The sequence below is a fragment of the Grus americana genome, chromosome 9, assembly GCF_028858705.1.
Source record: "Grus americana isolate bGruAme1 chromosome 9, bGruAme1.mat, whole genome shotgun sequence".
Taxonomy (NCBI): domain Eukaryota; kingdom Metazoa; phylum Chordata; class Aves; order Gruiformes; family Gruidae; genus Grus; species Grus americana.
The window spans coordinates 21,505,165-21,524,283 of record NC_072860.1 but is presented as its reverse complement, the minus strand read 5'-3'; positions in this window follow the sequence as shown (position 1 = coordinate 21,524,283).

The window sequence follows — 19,119 nt, the reverse complement described above, 5'->3', positions numbered from 1 at the left end:
CTGTATAGCATCCATATAAGCAAGGTGAGAAAATACGTACTAGCACTAATCAGCAGTACTACCAAAGTGGCTGAAAATACACTTTCCTAGAAGATTTAATACTTTGCTCTAAAGCTAGGAAGGTATTTCAGACAGAAGTCTGTCAGTGCTTTCATTAACTTAAATGATGGAAGACTGTACTCATGTAAAATTTGTAGTGTACATTAAACTATCAAGGGTAACAGCATTCTTGAAGCCAGAATTAAGATTCAAAGTGATCCCAACTAATTGGAAAGATGGTCAAGATTCAATGAGATGACATTCAAAGTGGGCAAGTGGCAATGTACCATATAGTATTGCAAGAGAAGACGTGAGCTAAAGTGCCTGTCAGTAGTGTAGCGTTGTGGCAGAAGTGCAAATCTCATCTGGCTATATGTTAACAGCAATGTCATATATGAAACATGGCAGGTAATTATTCTTTGGTACTTGGCACTGGTGAAGTCTGATCCAGAGAACTTCGTTCAGGACTACCATATTTTGACAAAAACAAAAACAAAACAAAAAACCAAACCAAACCAAACAAAACCCAACAAAAAAACCCCCAAAAAACCCATGAGTAAATTGACAGGAGTTGAGAGGCATCAAGAACAAGAGGAGTTTTAACATCTCTAGGTAAAGATAGAATAAATTGGAGACTTTTATTTTTCAAAAAAGAGAGACAGACAGGCAGACAGAAACACAGAGACAAAGAAACAGAGAGAGAGAGGGAGGGAGGGAAGGAGGCAGAGCCAGGCAGACAGATGAGGGCTGGTGCTGGGGGCAGGCACGAGCACTGCCTGCCGCTACATGGAAGTAGTTAAAATCAGTCACTGTCTTCTGTGTTCCACCACCTGCACTGGAGGAAAGAAAAGGCAATATCACTGTGGTTTTGGAAAAGTTTATGGTTGGAAATTACCAAACATTTTCATGGTTATTGAATTGATGGACAAACAAAATATGAAGTGCAAATGATGGATTAGAGGGCTCCTCTGTACAGGAAAGGCATGTGGCAGTGATGGGGTGGCTCCCTGGTGTCCGTATCAGACCAGAACAATAGAAGAGCCAAGTAAAGTCTGACATGAAAAGTTGATCTTGATTTTTTAATACAATAATTTGAAGAGGTCATGCAGATTTATCTGGGAAGAAACTATAAATAATTTCTGCATATACACAGAGAAGAACAAGCGGAGCCAAGGGAACAGGTTTTGGTCCTTCCAGCTCCCACTCACCTTAACACTGGTACCTCCAGCACTTCCCAGGTGAGACTGTGCTGGGAAGATGGAAGATGTCCGTGCTGCCGCAGCAGCAGATGGGAGTACCCAGTGGAGGTACGGATGCCTTGAGATCCCATCACCTCACTGCTCACCAAGAAAATACACGTTGAAAGTAGTTTCTTTAATTTGAGGTAAACACAAGGTTAAACAAACAACGGTTGCATTTAATCAAAGTATTCTGAGTCCTTTCTCAACACAAGATGATTGGACTAACTCTGTTCTTGAGGCCTTTCCAATTATTCTGTGATCACATATAGATTAAAGCATACCTTGCAACCTGTAACCTAAGGTGAAAGAGTGAACGTAATCATCCTGAGGTAAAGCCAACAGATATTTCTAAGGAACAATGACACTTGTGATATTGAGAGTATATAACCATATATATTTTTAATCTATACTCCATTAAGTATCTACTGAGGACAGACCTACCCCAAAAGACTGAAAACTGGAATGTGTTTATTCGGCTTAGAAGGCACTTAAAATGAGTTTTAAAAACAAACAGCAACAAAGGCAAGATAAAAACTGTAACCCAGTACTTGCTCAAGACACAGTTCTGTACCATTTTTTACTTCTGCAAAATGCCATGGCACTTGTACAGAGCAACAAGGAAGCTAAACAGTGGAACTGACATTAATCATGCATTATTCTCCACTTCAAATGTCCAAAAAATTATCTACATTATTCACCAGGTTTGACACTTGCCATAATAATCAAACAAAGCCTATTCTTCTTTGTTTTTCATGACTCAGCCTACAAAACCTCTCTCATTACTGCTAAGGACAAGACACAAGAATTATGATTTCATCCACCCTCCTACAACGATAAGCTCCACACAATTCTCGCCAGCCGTTCTTTCCCACACTCCTGACACACAATATAGGCTGAGAGATTTAGATGCTGAATCCCATGTAATGCTGTTAACCACAATAACAAAGTAACTCTGCCGACATATTTTAAGGCATTTGCGGTCACAGATAATAAAGCCAAGCAGTCAGTACTAGATTTAAAATAATGCTTGAGCTAACATTACAGGGTAGATTTCTTTCATTTTTCAAAAAGGTCTGATTTGTATATTTAATAGTGGCATTGACTAAATACCAGAAAGCCTGTACCCTGAGTGGTGGAAATGAAAATGGCATCCATCTTTAGATCTAAGGAAATTAAAGAACATAATTCCCATGGGCTCTCGTGATTGAATCCTTAAGGTGGATATTGGAGCAAAACATTAAGCGCAGATCTGGTTTAGTAGTTGTCCTAAGCAATGAGTGCTAAGGCGGAAGGCATTCAAAGGATACAGATAAAATTTAGGTATTTTGGTCTTAATGAAAAACTATGGGGTTGACATCCTAACTGCCATTCATTTGGAAATACCCCTAGCTTTTGGCAGAATTTTTGAAATGACACTATCTCCTGGCTGTCTCAGTGGTTTCTACAGTGGCTGTTTGGGCTGAGCAACTTCGTGGTCCTTGTTAATTAATCTTCTCAAACACATCAGCTAAATGTGAAATGAGTACTCTTTGTGACCTTGCTTTTGCCCAGCTCCGACTCCAAGTGAGTGCCATGCTGTTGGTTATAAAAGAAAAAGTAAGACTGAGGAGCACTTTTCCAGAAAAAAAAAGGAAAATTATGAAGAAAAAATAGAATACCAGGGAGTGACTCCAGCTAGGATCACAGATTTTTGCCTAGGGAAATAAAATAATATGATGTCATGGGGAAAGGTCAAAGAATGAATGACTACATGGCAAAAGAGAATAAAAGCATAGGATACATTCAAAGCTGCCATCTGAAATACACTTGCTTGCTTTTTCTGCCCAGGAAAAGGCTATAGTTTAACCAGAAATTAGACTGCTATCATTTATATGCTGCTTACATCAAGAGAGAGGTCCAAGCAGTATTTCTGCTGTACATGCTGATATTTTATGTTATGTGTGCTATATACAGTTCATCACCAGGGCACTGCCAGATGCACTAAAGTATTCAGTATATTACCTGGGAGCCTTCGGTGGGTCCTTCCCCAAATGAAGGGTTTGTGTGTTAGGTGTCTGATCCCAGACTCTGGGGCAGCCAGGAGACCGCTGCTGATGCCAGCTGCTTATGGGCTAGTGATGACAGTTCCTGAAAGGAATTTCTGCCCAGTTTGGATGTGGATGAAAATTTTCTACAGACTGTGTGCTGGAAATCCCTTGAAGAACTAGAAATCCCTTAAAGAACTAGAAATTACTCTCCTGAGCATTTCTTGCCTGCATTTATCCTCTTTCCTCCTCTTATTTCTATTCCTTTTGCTTTTCTGTTGTGTCTCCACAGTCACAGACCTGGGTGATCTCCCACAGCAGGCATAGAAAAGGATGCTGCATATTGCATTGTCTCTATTTATATGGCTCCCCAGTAACCAAAAAATACATCAAAAGAATGTCATTGAAGCATCTGCCTTTCCTATTTGGATCACTGCAGAGTAGACCTGACCATAATACAGGCGTTTCTCCCCAGTAATATTTATGGGCAAAGTACATTTTAGAAAGCAAAGCAGATATTTTTTTAACAAACACAGAATAGTATTTTTTGCAAAAAAAACCCCAACCCTTCTCTCCAAAACAATTTAGGGAACAAACTACTTCTTGGAAGCCTCCCTGTGTTGGTTGTTTCTCTCAGTAGGAGATATAACAATCTTGCCTTACCTGAAAGCTTTTCCTATAGAAAATATGTCACTTGGTCTTGTTAATGAGTCTAATTAAGTCAGAATCTGCAGAAAGTGAGGCCAAGAAGAATGGTAAACAATTCTTTCCATACCACCTACCGAAAAAAGATCTGCTGTCGAACCAGAGAAAGCAACAGTGCAACTGGGGTGTCAGAGATGCTTACAGTTAGAAAACCCCCATAGCCATAAACTTCGCAGTGTATATACAGCAACAGCCTCTGCACAAGACACAAGGCAAAGAAAATGAGGTTATTTTTCTGAATACAAATCACCCTCAGCACTGGAAATGAGACTGTCCATGCCTTACCTGAAGCAAACAGAATTGTTTTTGCTTTAATGCATGTTCACTTACTATGAATTGTTTTCAAAGTCACCTTCTTGAACCCAGTAAGTTCTGCTTGCCGTTTCCACCTCTGTCCTGTGAAAGGATGGGAGAAAGACACAGGGGCTAAAACTAATTCTGTTCTCAGTTCTGTCCAACAGCACATGTAGACTTGACTTAAGCTATGACATGGTGGCATTTGTCCCAGTGTTTGCATGGTGTTTATTTTCTTCCCCTTGGCCAACTGGAGCTTCAATGCCTTTATGTCCAGGATTCTCCTTGAATGTTCACTTGCTTCTACCCTAACCATTTGGGACATCAGCTTTTCAGAGAAAGTGCTGTCCTTTTTTAGGTACGTGCTTTGCTATAAGACCATTCAAATGATGTGAAGTGAGATATTGGCTGATAAATTAAGACTTTAATTGACTGCTTCTTTTTCCTTTATTTTGTATTGTCTCCTTTTTTGTGGTTTAAAATATACGTTAACACCACCCAGAGCTTGAATGCCACCCCACTGAGGAGGGAATATTAGTGAATAATGTGAATTTAGGTACTGTAATACCTGAAGGTATATTCTTCAGTTCTTAGAATTACTACAGATAATTGAAGTGTTATTTTAAACAGAATGAAATACTAATTATTACTCTAAGATTCCATTTTTAGCAAACTACATTTAAAATTTCATCAAGAAAGCAAGTGCAAGAGAGATCATTTATATCTACCTTGTTTGTGGGGCAGCAGTGAATTCAGTTTATCAGTAACATTTTCAACTTAATACAAAATGAACCAGTACATTTACCAGGAGAAAATTTCTTGTCTTTTCTGGAGCTCGAAGAAACCAGAATGCAAAGGGGAAAAAAAAAGGAAAAAGTCTATTACACCTCAAATTTGAGGCAGTAAATTATAAGACTTTTCTCTCTACCCAAGGTAGAAGCTCAACACAAATAAATAAATAAAAATCAACAAGAAAAATCTGACACAAGCTACCACTTCTTTCCACATTCACTCAACTAAATCATCCCTTGTGCTTTGATCAGTTTAAGGAACAAACTAGTCTTCTTTCTATCCTAAAGATCTAAAGAAGACCACCTGTAGAACAGGGAATGTAGGAGATATTTTGGCAATTCCCTTCATGAGTTGGTACCCAAATATTTTTGCCTTGAGCAACAAAGAACTGGATAGAGAGGGTTCATGGAAGTAATTACAGAACGTTGCAGCTACCTGCTCTTTCAATGCTAGTTTGACCTGCACCCGGCAGGATTCCTGTTTACTTAAGACCTCTGAGGAGCTAGATTACTCTTGTCAGCAGGAGTTAAACAGAAGAGGAAGAACACAAATCACAACCTTTGTGAGCCAACCTCATCTGCCTGTCAGCCAGATCTTATGGCCTAAAGACTCAGTGCAGGACCTCCTAGCATGGAAACTAATGCCAAGGAAATAGAAGTCCTTCCTCACGGTATCATAGGGCCATGCTCTCTAGCAATCTTTACCCTTATTGAACCAGATTTTATCAGGAGAGTTTTGCTCCCAACTCACCTACTCCATCTCAGAGGAGAACTCAGGAGATTTGGGAACTGCAGCTGGCTGTCCTTTGGAAGTTTGTAGCCCAAGCTGTTGGTTTTTCTCTGCATTACGACTGCAGAGTTCATGTCACTGTTCAAGACAATTTCTGTGCAGCTGCTCATGTTAAAGTCCTCCTCAACTTCTACTGTTTTCTTCCTCTTGCTCCTATACTTTCACTGTTTCTTGCTTTCTGCCTTGCTTCTGGCTTTGTGGGAGTCATGCAGTAGTCACCTCTTGGTGGCTTCCTGGGAATATGTCTTACTGGCTTTTAATTTTGTCTTTTGAAGTACATACCACACTTTTTATAAAATCTCAGAGCAGCCAGTGTATCGGGAGCTGTCTCAGGTAGCCAAGAAGCAGAGAGCTCACTCGATAGGACACTGGCATGGGTCTCTGAAGGCTTGGGTTCTACTTCTGCCTCTAGCCTAGGCACGTTCAGCAGCTGTGGGTAAGTCCTTTCACCTCTCTGTTTATGCATATGTGGCATTTATTTTCAAAGCTTTTTTAGATTAAGAGTATTCATTCCCATGTGCTTCTATAGAGCCTGATATAATGTGGCCGTGATTTTACCTGAATTTACTGAAGTATGAAGAAATAACTAGAGGGGTCCTACATTTCAGAGAGGCAGATAAAGGCTGAAATCAGTAGTACAACTGCCAATTCTTATTACTGCCAATACACTTATTTCTTTGCTAGTCCTTTCTTTAAGACATAGTCAAAATTATCTCTTATTGTAGTGTATAGAAGAAACATAGCAAATAACCCTAGCCTTTTAAAACCAGAGAAAGTGTGTGGCATAAAAGAAGTGGTATATGTTGAGACAAGGAACCAAATTTGTTTTGTTATTCTTGTAAGAACACAATTACATGCTTCTAGGTTTAGAGATTATTACTTTCTGAAATATTTTTTAGAGAGTGTATTATGGTCATATTCACAATTGGCCTCAGAGAAGGACATGGACTTGGAGCTTGTTCAGGGTAATTTAATCAATTTTATACAAAAAAGCAACAGCCAACCATTATGGCCCAAGTCAATACTAAAATGATTTCCCAAAACTCATTTCAAAGTCACTTCCAGGAAACAACTGGTAGCTTCAAAACTCTGAGGCTCAACTATAAATTTAATTTTCTTTAAGGTCTGTAATTGAGCTTTTTTTAATAAAAATTATGGTGTACTGACATTTCCTTTAAATAAAATATTGTGCATTGGGTGGCATGTAGTTGTGTTCCTGCTTATTCCTTATTTTTTAACATGAATCAATATATTTTGCAAGGTTGTTACCACCTCATAGTGACTAGAAATATAAGCGCAACTCATTTTGTTACAAGAAAAATAAACACATGGCATAAATTTAATCTGCCTGCCTACCTACCAGATGGAGAAAAGAACAGGGCCAAGTCACTGACGGAGTAACTGTTTAATCACATCAGCTTGTGTTGACTTACTTATAAATACAAACGAGTCCACTTGCACCTTTGGGAACTCACCATGTTTTCTCCCAGCTTCTGCAAGTGCATGGCAGTTAGTTCTTTATTCACAGATACATGATGTGATCATGAGATAATGAGGAAATAGCATCTTTATTACTACTGGCCCATTTGGATACCTGTAGCATAACTCTACTTGAGAGCTAAACTGTTCCATTTCCTGCACTGAGTCTACCTCTGATTGAGTTGAAAAGTCTCAGGTTTTGATGAACTTTCTTATAAGTGCTATAAACATATCATAAGTAATTCATAGCAATTTCACAGATAGAATCACTTCAACAAGATGTTTATTCAGGTACCATCAATGGATGTTTTGACACTGACTTCACAGATAAGGACTTGGTCAATGCCAAAAGGTATATCAGATTTTGGCTAATTTTTTCATACTTTAGTTTCTGTTTAAATCAATGAAATTATTCTGTGAGATAAAGGGATACTCAGAGGAGCAAAGACTGGTAAGTGTTTGTCTCAGAATATCAAAGGCCGGTTATGGAGTGGGGAGCAAGTGCAGCCTCTGTATCACTGCTGACTTGTTGAAATATTGCCTGTAAAAAAGGCAAATTCTGCCCTTCCAAAAAAGCAGTGTGACCCCCTGTCTAGTCGTTTGTGTCACTGTGCTGTCATTGATATGATCTACCAAAGCTATCCTCGCTTGTTCTACAAATCAAATAAATTAGACTCAGGGGGAATATTAGGGAACAAGGAGAGAGATGTGTTGGAGGGAACAGGTGGGATCATAAACCAGAAAAAAAAAACCCCATACATTTTGTCCAGGACTGCAGGAATGTCAGTATCTGCCTACCATTAGATGAGTCCAGGAACATTCTACATATTTTAAAATTCCTCAGTTTACTTGTGAATTTTCTCTCTGCATCACCTCTCCCCCTTTTTTATTTTATCTCTTTTTTTTTTTTTTTTGGTGGGGGACACAAGGAGAGAAAAGTGAGAGGGAGGATAAAAAGAAGGAAAAAAGGAGATAAAGCTTCAATGATCCATTAACGCTACTACTAATACAATAGGAATATTACCATAAAAAGAGAATCTTTTGTCTGAGAGTTTTCTTAATGTTTCTGGGGTACATTTAGACAAAAAGAAAAAAAAAATTCTATGGAAATATCAATGTAAATATGATACCAAAAATAAGCTGCAAATTTCAAAGAAAAGATTACCCTTAGAACTACTTACCCAAGTACCTGGCAGACTTTCTATCGCATCATCTTTTAATAAGTATTGGATGGCTTTTTGAAAAAAACCACCGTAATTCAAGCAGAAATTAGAGGGCTGATGCAGCAACCAGTAGTTGAGGTTCTGTGGTCTTTGCTATGCAGACAGCAGGACTAGATTATCATAATGGTTGCTTCTGGTCTAAAATCTATGAGCCTATGAATCATGGTAATGATACTGCTGCCAAGTCAATTAGCGGCATATATTCTAAGAGAAAGAATTAATTATCATACATTCACCTTCTGCCTTGACACCTGTGGAACTTTCTGTTGGGTCATTTACCTGTGCTGGATTCTTTGAGTATTTCACTCAAATCACTTCAGCTCTGGCCTCTGGATTCAGAAACCCATAGAAACAAAGCCTTTGGCTCTCAAATTTCTTAGCTTGGTTAATTTTACTGACAATAGACACAGAGTATCTAAGGATTTGACACGGACTTTTTCTTCCCACTGCTATGGATATGTAGGACAGGAGGTCACTAGGATCTATACAGATCATAACAATTTTTTGTAAGATCACAGAGAAGACTGAAAACCTTATATGATAGAATACATATGTGTATGTTTGTGTGTGTATATATGCTGATGTCTGTAATATATGTAAACTTGAGAGGACAAGTTGAGAGTACACATGAAGACGAAAATGTATTTTCCTACAAACAGGATTAGGGGAAGCTATTATTCCCACATTTAGAAATCTAGCACAATTTAAACACTGCCTGTTTCTTTCAGTAGTTTCTGATATGAATTCAGATAACTATGGATTATAAAGTAACTGCAGTATAACTGTCCCATTTCATAAGATCAGTCTACTTCTGACTGATTTGAAAAGTCTCCAGTACGAGTTTCGATGACCTGTACAAGGTATATCACACACTATCGGATCCTCAAGTGCAGTGTGTCTACGAGTGAGTACTACCAATTCTGTGCCTCAAGCATCAGCTCCGCAGAGTCTTGCCTGGACCTCTGAGAGACCTCTGTTTCCTACTCCAACCTCCAAAAATATTCTCAAGTGCTCCAAAGACTGTGCTCTTGATGAAATCAAGGTAAGACAAATTATTATGACTTTTGCCATTTATAGTGCAACCACAACCATCTTTTTTAAAAGAACTGCTCTTTCAAAGAAGCACTTTTGCTGTTCTTTATGGATCTTGCACAAAGCTCCCTGTAGTGAAATCAAGCAAAGTTAGGAGCAAGGATGACATGCAAGGGTTCTGGCCCCTCTCAGATTCAATAAATGCACCTATAACAGATGGCTACAAAGATAACTATTAACCAATCTTAGTAACACTTAGCTCTTCCAAAACTGTCATGAAAAGATATTCTGGCACACTGTTCCAGCACAACTGAGGTGAGCCAAACATACTCTGCCCTGGGCTGGTGCAGAGATTGAAAAACCAGAATATCTGGTGTCCTGATGGCTTATTTTAATTCTCTCTAACTGTGACCCTTTATCAACCATGGAGCTTTATTCAAGACCAGCAAGGGCTGAATAATTGGATTTGCTTGGCAGGTAACCTTTCTTACTCTGCCAATTAATCCAGCAGAAAAGAAAGCCACTGATCTCCTGTGAGAAGAAACACCTAAGAGATCAAAGACTGAATGTGCTCTCCCGGCACTACTGCCAGGGACCGCATGGGATGTATACTTGGGCATACTGCTCATGCACCGTACAGTTGAAGTGGGCACATCATCAGGAATTCGATTAATCTAGAAGCTCAGCGTGCTGGACATTCATAAATATGGAACAGATGCCCACATTATCAAATTTAGTCTGACAAAATTTCTGGCCGAAGAAAGGGAACTTGTCTGGTAAAGGCGTATGATAATCCTAAAAGTGTGTGCTCTGAGGGACAGGCCAGTGCAATGCTTTGTCCTGTGCTCTCTGGACAATTAGTCTTAAACTTTTTTCTTCTGTGCCCTGTTTTCCACAAGATTGTCCCCCCTTTCCTCCCCCTTCTCCTGCTCCCACAACATCTAAGGTTCACAGAGAGTGAAATATGGATTAACACCCTCTTAGGCAGATAAGAATATTGACTGTGCACTACAAACTTCCTGGAGGAACAGATCAGCATTTAGATGACTGCAGAGAAGGTGCAACGCCACACGCAGCGGTGTGGTGAACAGACGGCTGGCTGGGGCTGTGGGGCTGTATTACATTGCGGGATCACTCATGTCTCCCCAGGTGGTTCTCTTCTGGGTGGCTCATAGCTCTTTTAGCCTCCCAAGTAAATCCACGCTTCAGTTGGTGACCCCTGCATCATGAAGATTTGGGGGTTTTCTGAGGGAGCCAAGGCTCTTTGAAAGTAAAGGCACGGCTACTTATTCTCCATGTTCCTGAGCTCTCAAACCGGGGTCAGACATAGGTGTCACCTTTCAGCCCCGCATAGCACACCCGATAAATAGGATTCCTGCTCTCTAGCACCAAGAAGCTGTACATTTAGCACACTGGCTGCCCCAGGTAGCAAATCTGAGCCATCCAATTTGTCCGCCTCACTGCACGGGGAAGCCTGTGCCCCAGTACAGTTTTGTATTCCTTCCTGGCAGCTGGGCACAGAAAGGTGGGAGCTGCAGCGAAGAAACCAGTCTCCGGCTCTGACTGAGCCCGACAGACAAGAGGAGCTGTGCTTTGGATTCTCTGTTGTTGATCTTCAGCTAAAGTAAATCAACTTGATTCTGCTGGCATCAGTGGAAATGGGCTGATTCATGCCATTTGTAGTTTCTTCTTGTTTACTTACTGCATCTTAATGACTGCCAGGCACAAACCCACCTGACTGAGGCTATTAGACACGAAGGCTTTATACCCTTAATGTTTTGTTTAGTTAAAGACTAACAAAGAAGACGACTTCAACTTCTGATAAGAAAGCTAGGCCCCTGAACACTTAGCACTAATAAGGTGCTTTTCAGTTTCCAAGTGCTTTACAAACATTAATTAATTATTCCTTTCAACAACACTTGGTTATTTTCTGTTACTAGAGTGCGTGTTTACCAAGTTAGCTCCATTCGTGCACAGCACGTTGTTGGCAGCGGGCAGGAGCATAAATTGATCTATAACCACACGCTGTAATTTGCAGCAGATTTGCTTCACCAAACGCCATCAGTACAGCTACAGAGGCAGCTCGGAGGAGTGACCACTCCTCCCCGCGTCCTGTGGTGGTGATAACCTTTACCTTCCCTGCTACACTGAGCGGAAACATAAAACCTGTTTGCTGCGCAATTCAGCTAATTCCCAGAAACGTATGTCAAACAGGAGCTTCCAGCTTGACACAGCTGTAAAAAGCAGCAACAAATTTTGTTATGTGCACATCGAAGTACCCATTACAGCACAGAAGTGACACAGAGAATAGGCAGATTTCTAATAAAACATCATGAGACGGCAGCATTTCCTGCATGCAACAGTTATCAAAGGTAGAAAATACTCCTGTCCTGTATCAGAAAGTTGCCAATAACTCTCACAAAAAACCCCATAAAAATAAAAAGAATAAGGTATTACCTGTCCTTAAATAGCCAAGAGCCCAGCGGAGAGGAAGATGGCCAGAAGGCAGGAGCAGGAGGCTCACATCCCTGCGCTGGTCAAGTCACACCACAGACTTGAACCAGTGTTTGGGTTCTAGAAGAGCAGCCCTAGCCACCGAGTTCTTGCTTGTTTTCACACCCCTGCCTCTCTCTCCCCTTACATAGCATGCTAAAGGAGAGCAATGCTTTCTGGCAAAAGTTTTGTCTGAAGCAATATGTTTCCACTGGACATGAGCGTTTCGGTGAACTGTGGCAGACAATAGCGCCTATTGCCATAGGCAAGGTAACAGCTCTGCTATTGGAAACAGGGTCTTGGGAAGCGCTAAGTTATCACTTTTTAATTAGACCTGCCCAAAATTTTTCCAGGGAACAGATTTCTGGCATAATATACTGGAAAGTTTCAAGCTGACCATAACCATCAGCAGAAACCAGGAATGACGTCTGCTGCATCTCCTGTCCACCTCCCGTGCAGGCAATGCCTCTCGGCGGTGGCCAGGCCCCAGGTTACAGGGGGCTGGTGCACAGCAGGCATGAAACAAAAATAATGCATGTACTTAAATCTAGTCTCATTGAGAGTTTAGTGCAGCTTGCTCTACACTGCCTGCTGCCAGCACCAAGGTGGCTCCGTCTGTTTCTTTTCATGTTCTTCAAGCTCTCTTTGCTCTGGTCACCTTTGGACGGTGTAATCTAACTGGCATCAATGATGTGGCTTAGTGTCACGTACACAACATGAATTAAAATTGCAGAATCGGGAACTAAATCTTTCAGTAGCAGTAACCCCCATCCCAGGAGTGATAAGGAACACCAAACTTTAATGCTCCAAGACATGCAGTCTAACTAATTAGCCCTTCTTTGCCTTGTTCATGTTTGAAATGTTTTGTCTGCCTGTAGAGCTGCACCGGCACGCACTGGAAATGTGGCATGGAAAGCAGCTATATTGGCGAATACATCTTATTGCAGATCTCTAACGAGAAAGAAAACACGCTGGCAAATGGATTCTTTTGCCTGTGTAACTATGTATACCTGGGCTTTTGTCAGCACAGCTGTTTTCTCACAGTCCTACTCAGTAAAGCTTTCTGCCGTATGAAAGGCCGGAGTTGGTTACTGAGCATTATCTTCTACTTGGGTGTTTACAGTTTCCAGCATCTCTCTTGAAAGAATCTCACTGTAAGTAATACACAAGTATTTACTGGAATCAGGCAGACAAAATTCAGCCTATTTTCAGTCTGAACAGTTTAAACCATGCTTTGGGATTCTTTGATGGTTTGTTTGGGAAGAAAACAAAACCCCCTCCTGATGATGAGTTCTAATTCGCCTCCATCTATGCTTGGTACAAAGAAATGGTGAGGCAATCATACATACTTCTGCCGTCTCCTCTGCAAATACACTGAGCTTTCATTTGAGAAAATGGCACATTGCACAGTGATGCAAACAAAAGATTTGAGATAATATTCATTCATTCCAAACCAAACGCAATAGTAATTTCTTTTCTGAAGCGTTGAGAAACAAGAAAGCCTTTTTATTTAATGAAATATGAACATCTCTAGCTATAGAAATAAGGTGAAATTTTAATCTTAGAGTAGAATTTTCAGCTTCTGATATATAGTTATATTCCTACTTCAGACTTTGGGAGGTTGAGTGCAACTACCATTTTTCTGCATGTTAACACTTAGTGCATAAAACAATTAATTAAACCATGTGTCGTATTCTAAAGGATACCTTTTCATTGCTTATATACACATCCATATCAATATACTTTTACACTGATACACTGTAAAATAATTATATGCTAAAAGCACAATAATTACTGTAATACCACATATGACTTCAGGATAAATGTAATACTATTCCAAACATATGCTAAGTAGTTGTTTACAGCAGCGACACCAACCACTAAGGTGCAGAAGCTACTATCATAACCTTCCTACAAAGGAAGGGACATACCAGGGTAGTGGTTCATCTCACCCAATTATCCATCTCCATCATGAGTCAGAACCAGATGGTCCAGAGGAAGACAGAAAATCTGCATGAAAAATGTGGAATTAAATGGCTATCGTTGAAATGCCTTTCCAATATTCATCAGGAAAATATTTGGCTCATGCTGTGAAACCTGAGGGATTTTTATCCCTTTCTGAAATTGGGATTAACAGCCCCTGGCCCCCAAACTCATTCTAAATAATTCACCTGTGGATGTTCTCTTTATTCAAAATATCTCCAAGCTTTAGACTTCTGCTGTGCTTTTGGTCCCTGTTACGTTCCTGGCAATAAAAACCCCAGACTAATTTAACATGTACAAAAATTACTTTTTTTCCACCTTTTGAATTCACTGAATATTACCTACCACCACTTGAGAAATGCAGCCAATTAATACAGTCTTCACAGTAATAACTTGTACAAAAGCATCCAAACCTAATAGTAGTTTTCAACAATGAAAACCTGTGATTTACTTATGCCATGGAAAAGTTGTTGGGGTTTGTTTTTGGGGGGTTTTGTTTGTTTGTTTGGTTTTTTTTTACTACCGCAGGAACCAAGAGAGAAGTAGCACTTGCCTCGTATGAATTTATAGGAGAACAGAGCAGGAAAGAGGAAAACATGAAACATGTTCCCTCTTGCACTTCTCCAAATGAGGGTGTTGGATGTGTTTGCCACATAACTAGTTGCAGCCGACTGGCACCAAGCCCTGACAAGCTCCCTCTCTAATAAAGTGTGTTTCTCTCAGTACCAAAATCTAATCGTCAGAACTCGCTTAATGTATTCAAACTGTAAAACACGTTAAACATCCGAGACACTGAATATGTGAAAAGGATCATTATTCACAGACTCCTAATCAAAGCTTCATTTTGTGTCATTATTTGTTTGGTTTTACATGTTTCCTCCTTGCTTGAATGAAGATGTCTGGTGTTGGAAAATGTCACATCTAGCTCAGCGAAGCTAGGCAAGGAGTTGTGCTGCATTCAGAAATGCCCAGGCATAATGGGTTGTTTGGTTTTTTTCTTTTGGAAAAGTCTGCACTGTTTGCTAGGTTGTAAATTATTGATTGATTTGGTGATTTACTTTGCAGCAAATTGAAGCTATATGCAAGCTAAATACAGCTTCACTTAAACTAATTATGATGATGGGGGCTATAAAGATTCAGAAATAGATAATTGCATTTGTTTGACATGTACACTACAAGCCAAAAGTATACCTCTCTTCCACAACACATACTTGCTATAGAGAGCAAATGTAACTTAAACCACATTTATTTCATTAAGAGTTGCAACTTGTCTGCCTGTGAAAGCTTTAAGATGCTATCAAGCAATGACATGGAAATATTTTAGGTTCTCCTGGCTTGCCTGTAAGGATACATCAACCCCATGTCGATGCTGGGGCCACAGAGGGTCTAAGCCAGTAAGTGGGGCTAGGGACACCATGAGGTCATCACGGTTTTTCACTGAAAGTAAAAATACAATTAGTCATGTTTGCCATGCGAAATATTGACCGATTTATCTTTCTTTTTCTGTACTTATTGGGGCCACAGATGTTCCTCATAAAAATAGATTTTGAAGGTACAAGCATCTGGGTGGAATGACTGGAAGCCTGGCCCTGAGCCGGCAATGGCACGGAGCATGGACTGCGGCGCACAGAGGTCTCACCTGTGCCTTGCTGGAAGCAGACTTCAGTTCCTGGAGTTTCAGGGCTGCTCTCGTGGCTTTCCCAGGAGTTTGCCTTTCAGTATGGATTTTCTAGAGATGAAAATATACCACTGCAGATTTCTCTCTCAGGATCAAACATCGAGCGATTGCATCTGGAGTGGGATGTAGATGATCTGAACAGAAACCCAAATTCTGTCACAGATGCGCAACAGATTTTGGCATGTTGGCTACTGCCGTAGATATATTCAAGCTAACTTTTAAGCTAACCAGGCGGGATACCTATAGCAGCATAAATCTGAAAGTACCTGGGTGGGATTCCCAATCCACAGCTTTCTGTACTTTGCCTATACTTTTAAATCTATGTTTCTGTAGGCATCCTACCTGGTTAGCTTCAAAGTTAGCACCAGTAGCCACCGTGCCAACGCCTGTGCTGCAGAACAGGAGATATTCTGAAGTGCACCTCTACATCAGGGCATGGGGAAGGACTGGGATTCCTGTTAATGAGCGCCAGCACCACAGGATACACAACATCACATTCCCAGATTCTGGGCCAGCCTGACGGGTGAGCTCTGGGAGACAGAGACCTCGAGATCCCAGAGCCTACAACCCTAAGCAACCATTGCTTTCAAGGCTTTTGGACTCCTGTGAAACTGAGCACCTGAAAGCCCTGACTCTAATCGGAAAAGAGGTCCTTTCCATCCCAAGCCCTTGCCTGATCAAATCAGTATTCTGGTCAGCTCCACCACTAGAAAAAGCAGCTGCAGTATGCAGGGGAACATATTTCGATTTCCCAGCTCCATGTGCTAGTGTTTCACAAATGAAATTTTCTCTGACTTTCAGGCTATATGAAATCTTGAAATTAAAATGAAATGTAATTGTCAATGAATGGAAAGCACTACTTTTTGGCCAACTCTATTTGTACATATAAAATATCCTAGACCTCTTAAAGTGTCTTTCATGCCATTTCAAATTACTTTCCTTTTTTTTTTTTATTTATTTTTTTTTTTTATTGAGATCTCCAAAGCCAGCTGCTCAGGGGTTTTCAGTGCCCAAATTCCCACTCATTATTTCATTTGACACTTAGATCCCTTGAGCAGCACTGAAAAATTACTAAGCCTTAATATCTGTGCAAGACTTCCAAACAATAGCTACAATGAAGAAACTGGTCCTGGCACTAAAAACCAATGAATATGTAAGACAAATTGTATCTGGAGAGAGTAAACACATTAAAACAGGCTACCAGTAGTGTCTTTCAAAAGATATACAATGTAAGCCGCATAGTCTTCAATAGCTCAAGGGGCTTATAGTCAATAAATTTAACAGGCTGCAACCAAAAAAGTCAAAGCTAAAGTACAGTATGTAAATGGAAGCTAGAGTGCACTCTTCTTTTCAACCTTAGGACAGAGTTAATAGAGGGGAAATGACAAAATACATAAAAAGGAATACATAGGATTTGACGGAGTATGTTTTTTCTTTTAACTTCAAGGCAAACTACCAGACTATTTTGGTTTACAGCTAAATCAAACAAAGAACTTTTATCAATTTGCATAAAAGTCTCATTTTCAGCATTGGAAAGATTAAGCTTCAGAGCTTTATTCTGTATGTGCATGTGAGGGATTACAAGGGAAGCAGTGTAAATAATGACCTCATCGAAGAGAGATTAGCTTCAATGATTATATGGTAAAATAGTTATGTTTTCTGCGCTTACGGATTAAAATATCTGTTGACAGTTTCTGTAAACCAGTAAAGCTCACGGATATTTGTGGTAAAAGGGTAATGACAGTAGCAGTATCTGACAGCCCCATTGCTCCCTCTTGACATTATTCATGGTATTCTGATGTTCAGTCTGGGGAGCCAGATCCTCAGCCTTGCCAGATTTGTTTGCAGTGGCTCACTGTTTATGTGACAAAAAAATGTTCCCTTTAGGAATTCCCTTTATTTTAGTTATGCCGTCACGCTAAATGCAAATGTATTGGAACCATCTTGTCCTTTTGATTTTTCAAGACCTACCCCTGACTTCTCCCAGTTGACTAAAAGCACATAACGGTTGATTTTTCTCTGACTTCCCCCCCATATTGATATTTACACTTGTTCAAGCTATCAGTAAAATTGAAGTAGCTGGACTGTTCCCACCGAGATTCTGTCCTCAAACCTTTCTCTTATTTTGCTGTTTCTAAAAAGCTCTTGTGAGGAAGATTAGGAAGACAGGCACTACAGATGTGGAGCAATCACGACCCTCGTGTTGGATATGACAAACCTAGTCTCTGCTCTAACTAAATGGTGACTCCTTGGATTGAAAAATCCTGCTCTGAGAAAAGCAGGGCAGAAGATGGTGGTGTAGCCCAAGTCAGTATCTAAATACAGAATCCAACAGGCAGAAGCCCCCTCTCTGAGTGAGTGGCTCAGTGGTTCTCAACACGCTCTAGATAGTTTACCATTTCCAAGCAAGATGAAAATAAATCCACCAGAAACTGTCAGCTACTTGTCTCTGTGCCTATAAAATGGAATAAACCCCAAAATTTCTGTTTACCCTGGTGATAGAATTTTAAAGTTTGCAGATATACTGGTAGTTGTATATCATGCAGGACAGTGAAGGAAGAGGCTCACTTTGCTTACTTCCTACTTACACAGAGTAATCTCAATTGTAAAGTAACTGGATAAAAGAGTAAAGACAATTTTGTTCATGAGAGAAACATTCCGTATGAGGGACAGCACGGCACAAACTCATGTAGTTTGTCTAGGACAGTCCTAGCTTACACTGGTTGGGTTCTCCAGGCAAAGCAAAGTGCAGTCTTTTGTCTAGCACACATCCTGGCAAAGAAATCAGGGCTTTATAGCAGTCTATAAAAATTATGTTGCACTAGCAAAATTGGTTAATGTTTAATTATGTTCAATGGCGAAAGATTTAAAAGTCCTAGGTTCTGACTTCCTAAATCGTTTCTAATAAAGATGCACTATGTTAAGATTTTTCCTGAACAATATTATCTATCAAGTCAATTAAGCTGTGTGAAATAAGGCCTGGATTTCTGCTCTCTTTTCATGACAATAGAAAGTGAGATAAGTAGATGAGAGAGTTGTGCTGTGGATCTGGGTGGGGTTTCTTTGAAAGTGTAGCACAAAACTAGTTTTAGGTCTATGAAAGGAAGTCACCAAAATTAGTCATTAAGTCTTCAAAAAGGCTGTTAATCATAATTACGGGCATTTGTACACTCAGTATGCCACTTCTTAGACTGTTTCTGTACAGCCGCGTGTGTCTGCGGTGCAATGGGGATGTGGCCAAACAATATGTAAACCAGTCACATTGGGCAATGGCAGCAGTCTGTCTTCGGAAGCACAGAGCACAGTTCAAGCTGCAAAATTCATTCAGAAAAAACAAGGAGGTTAAC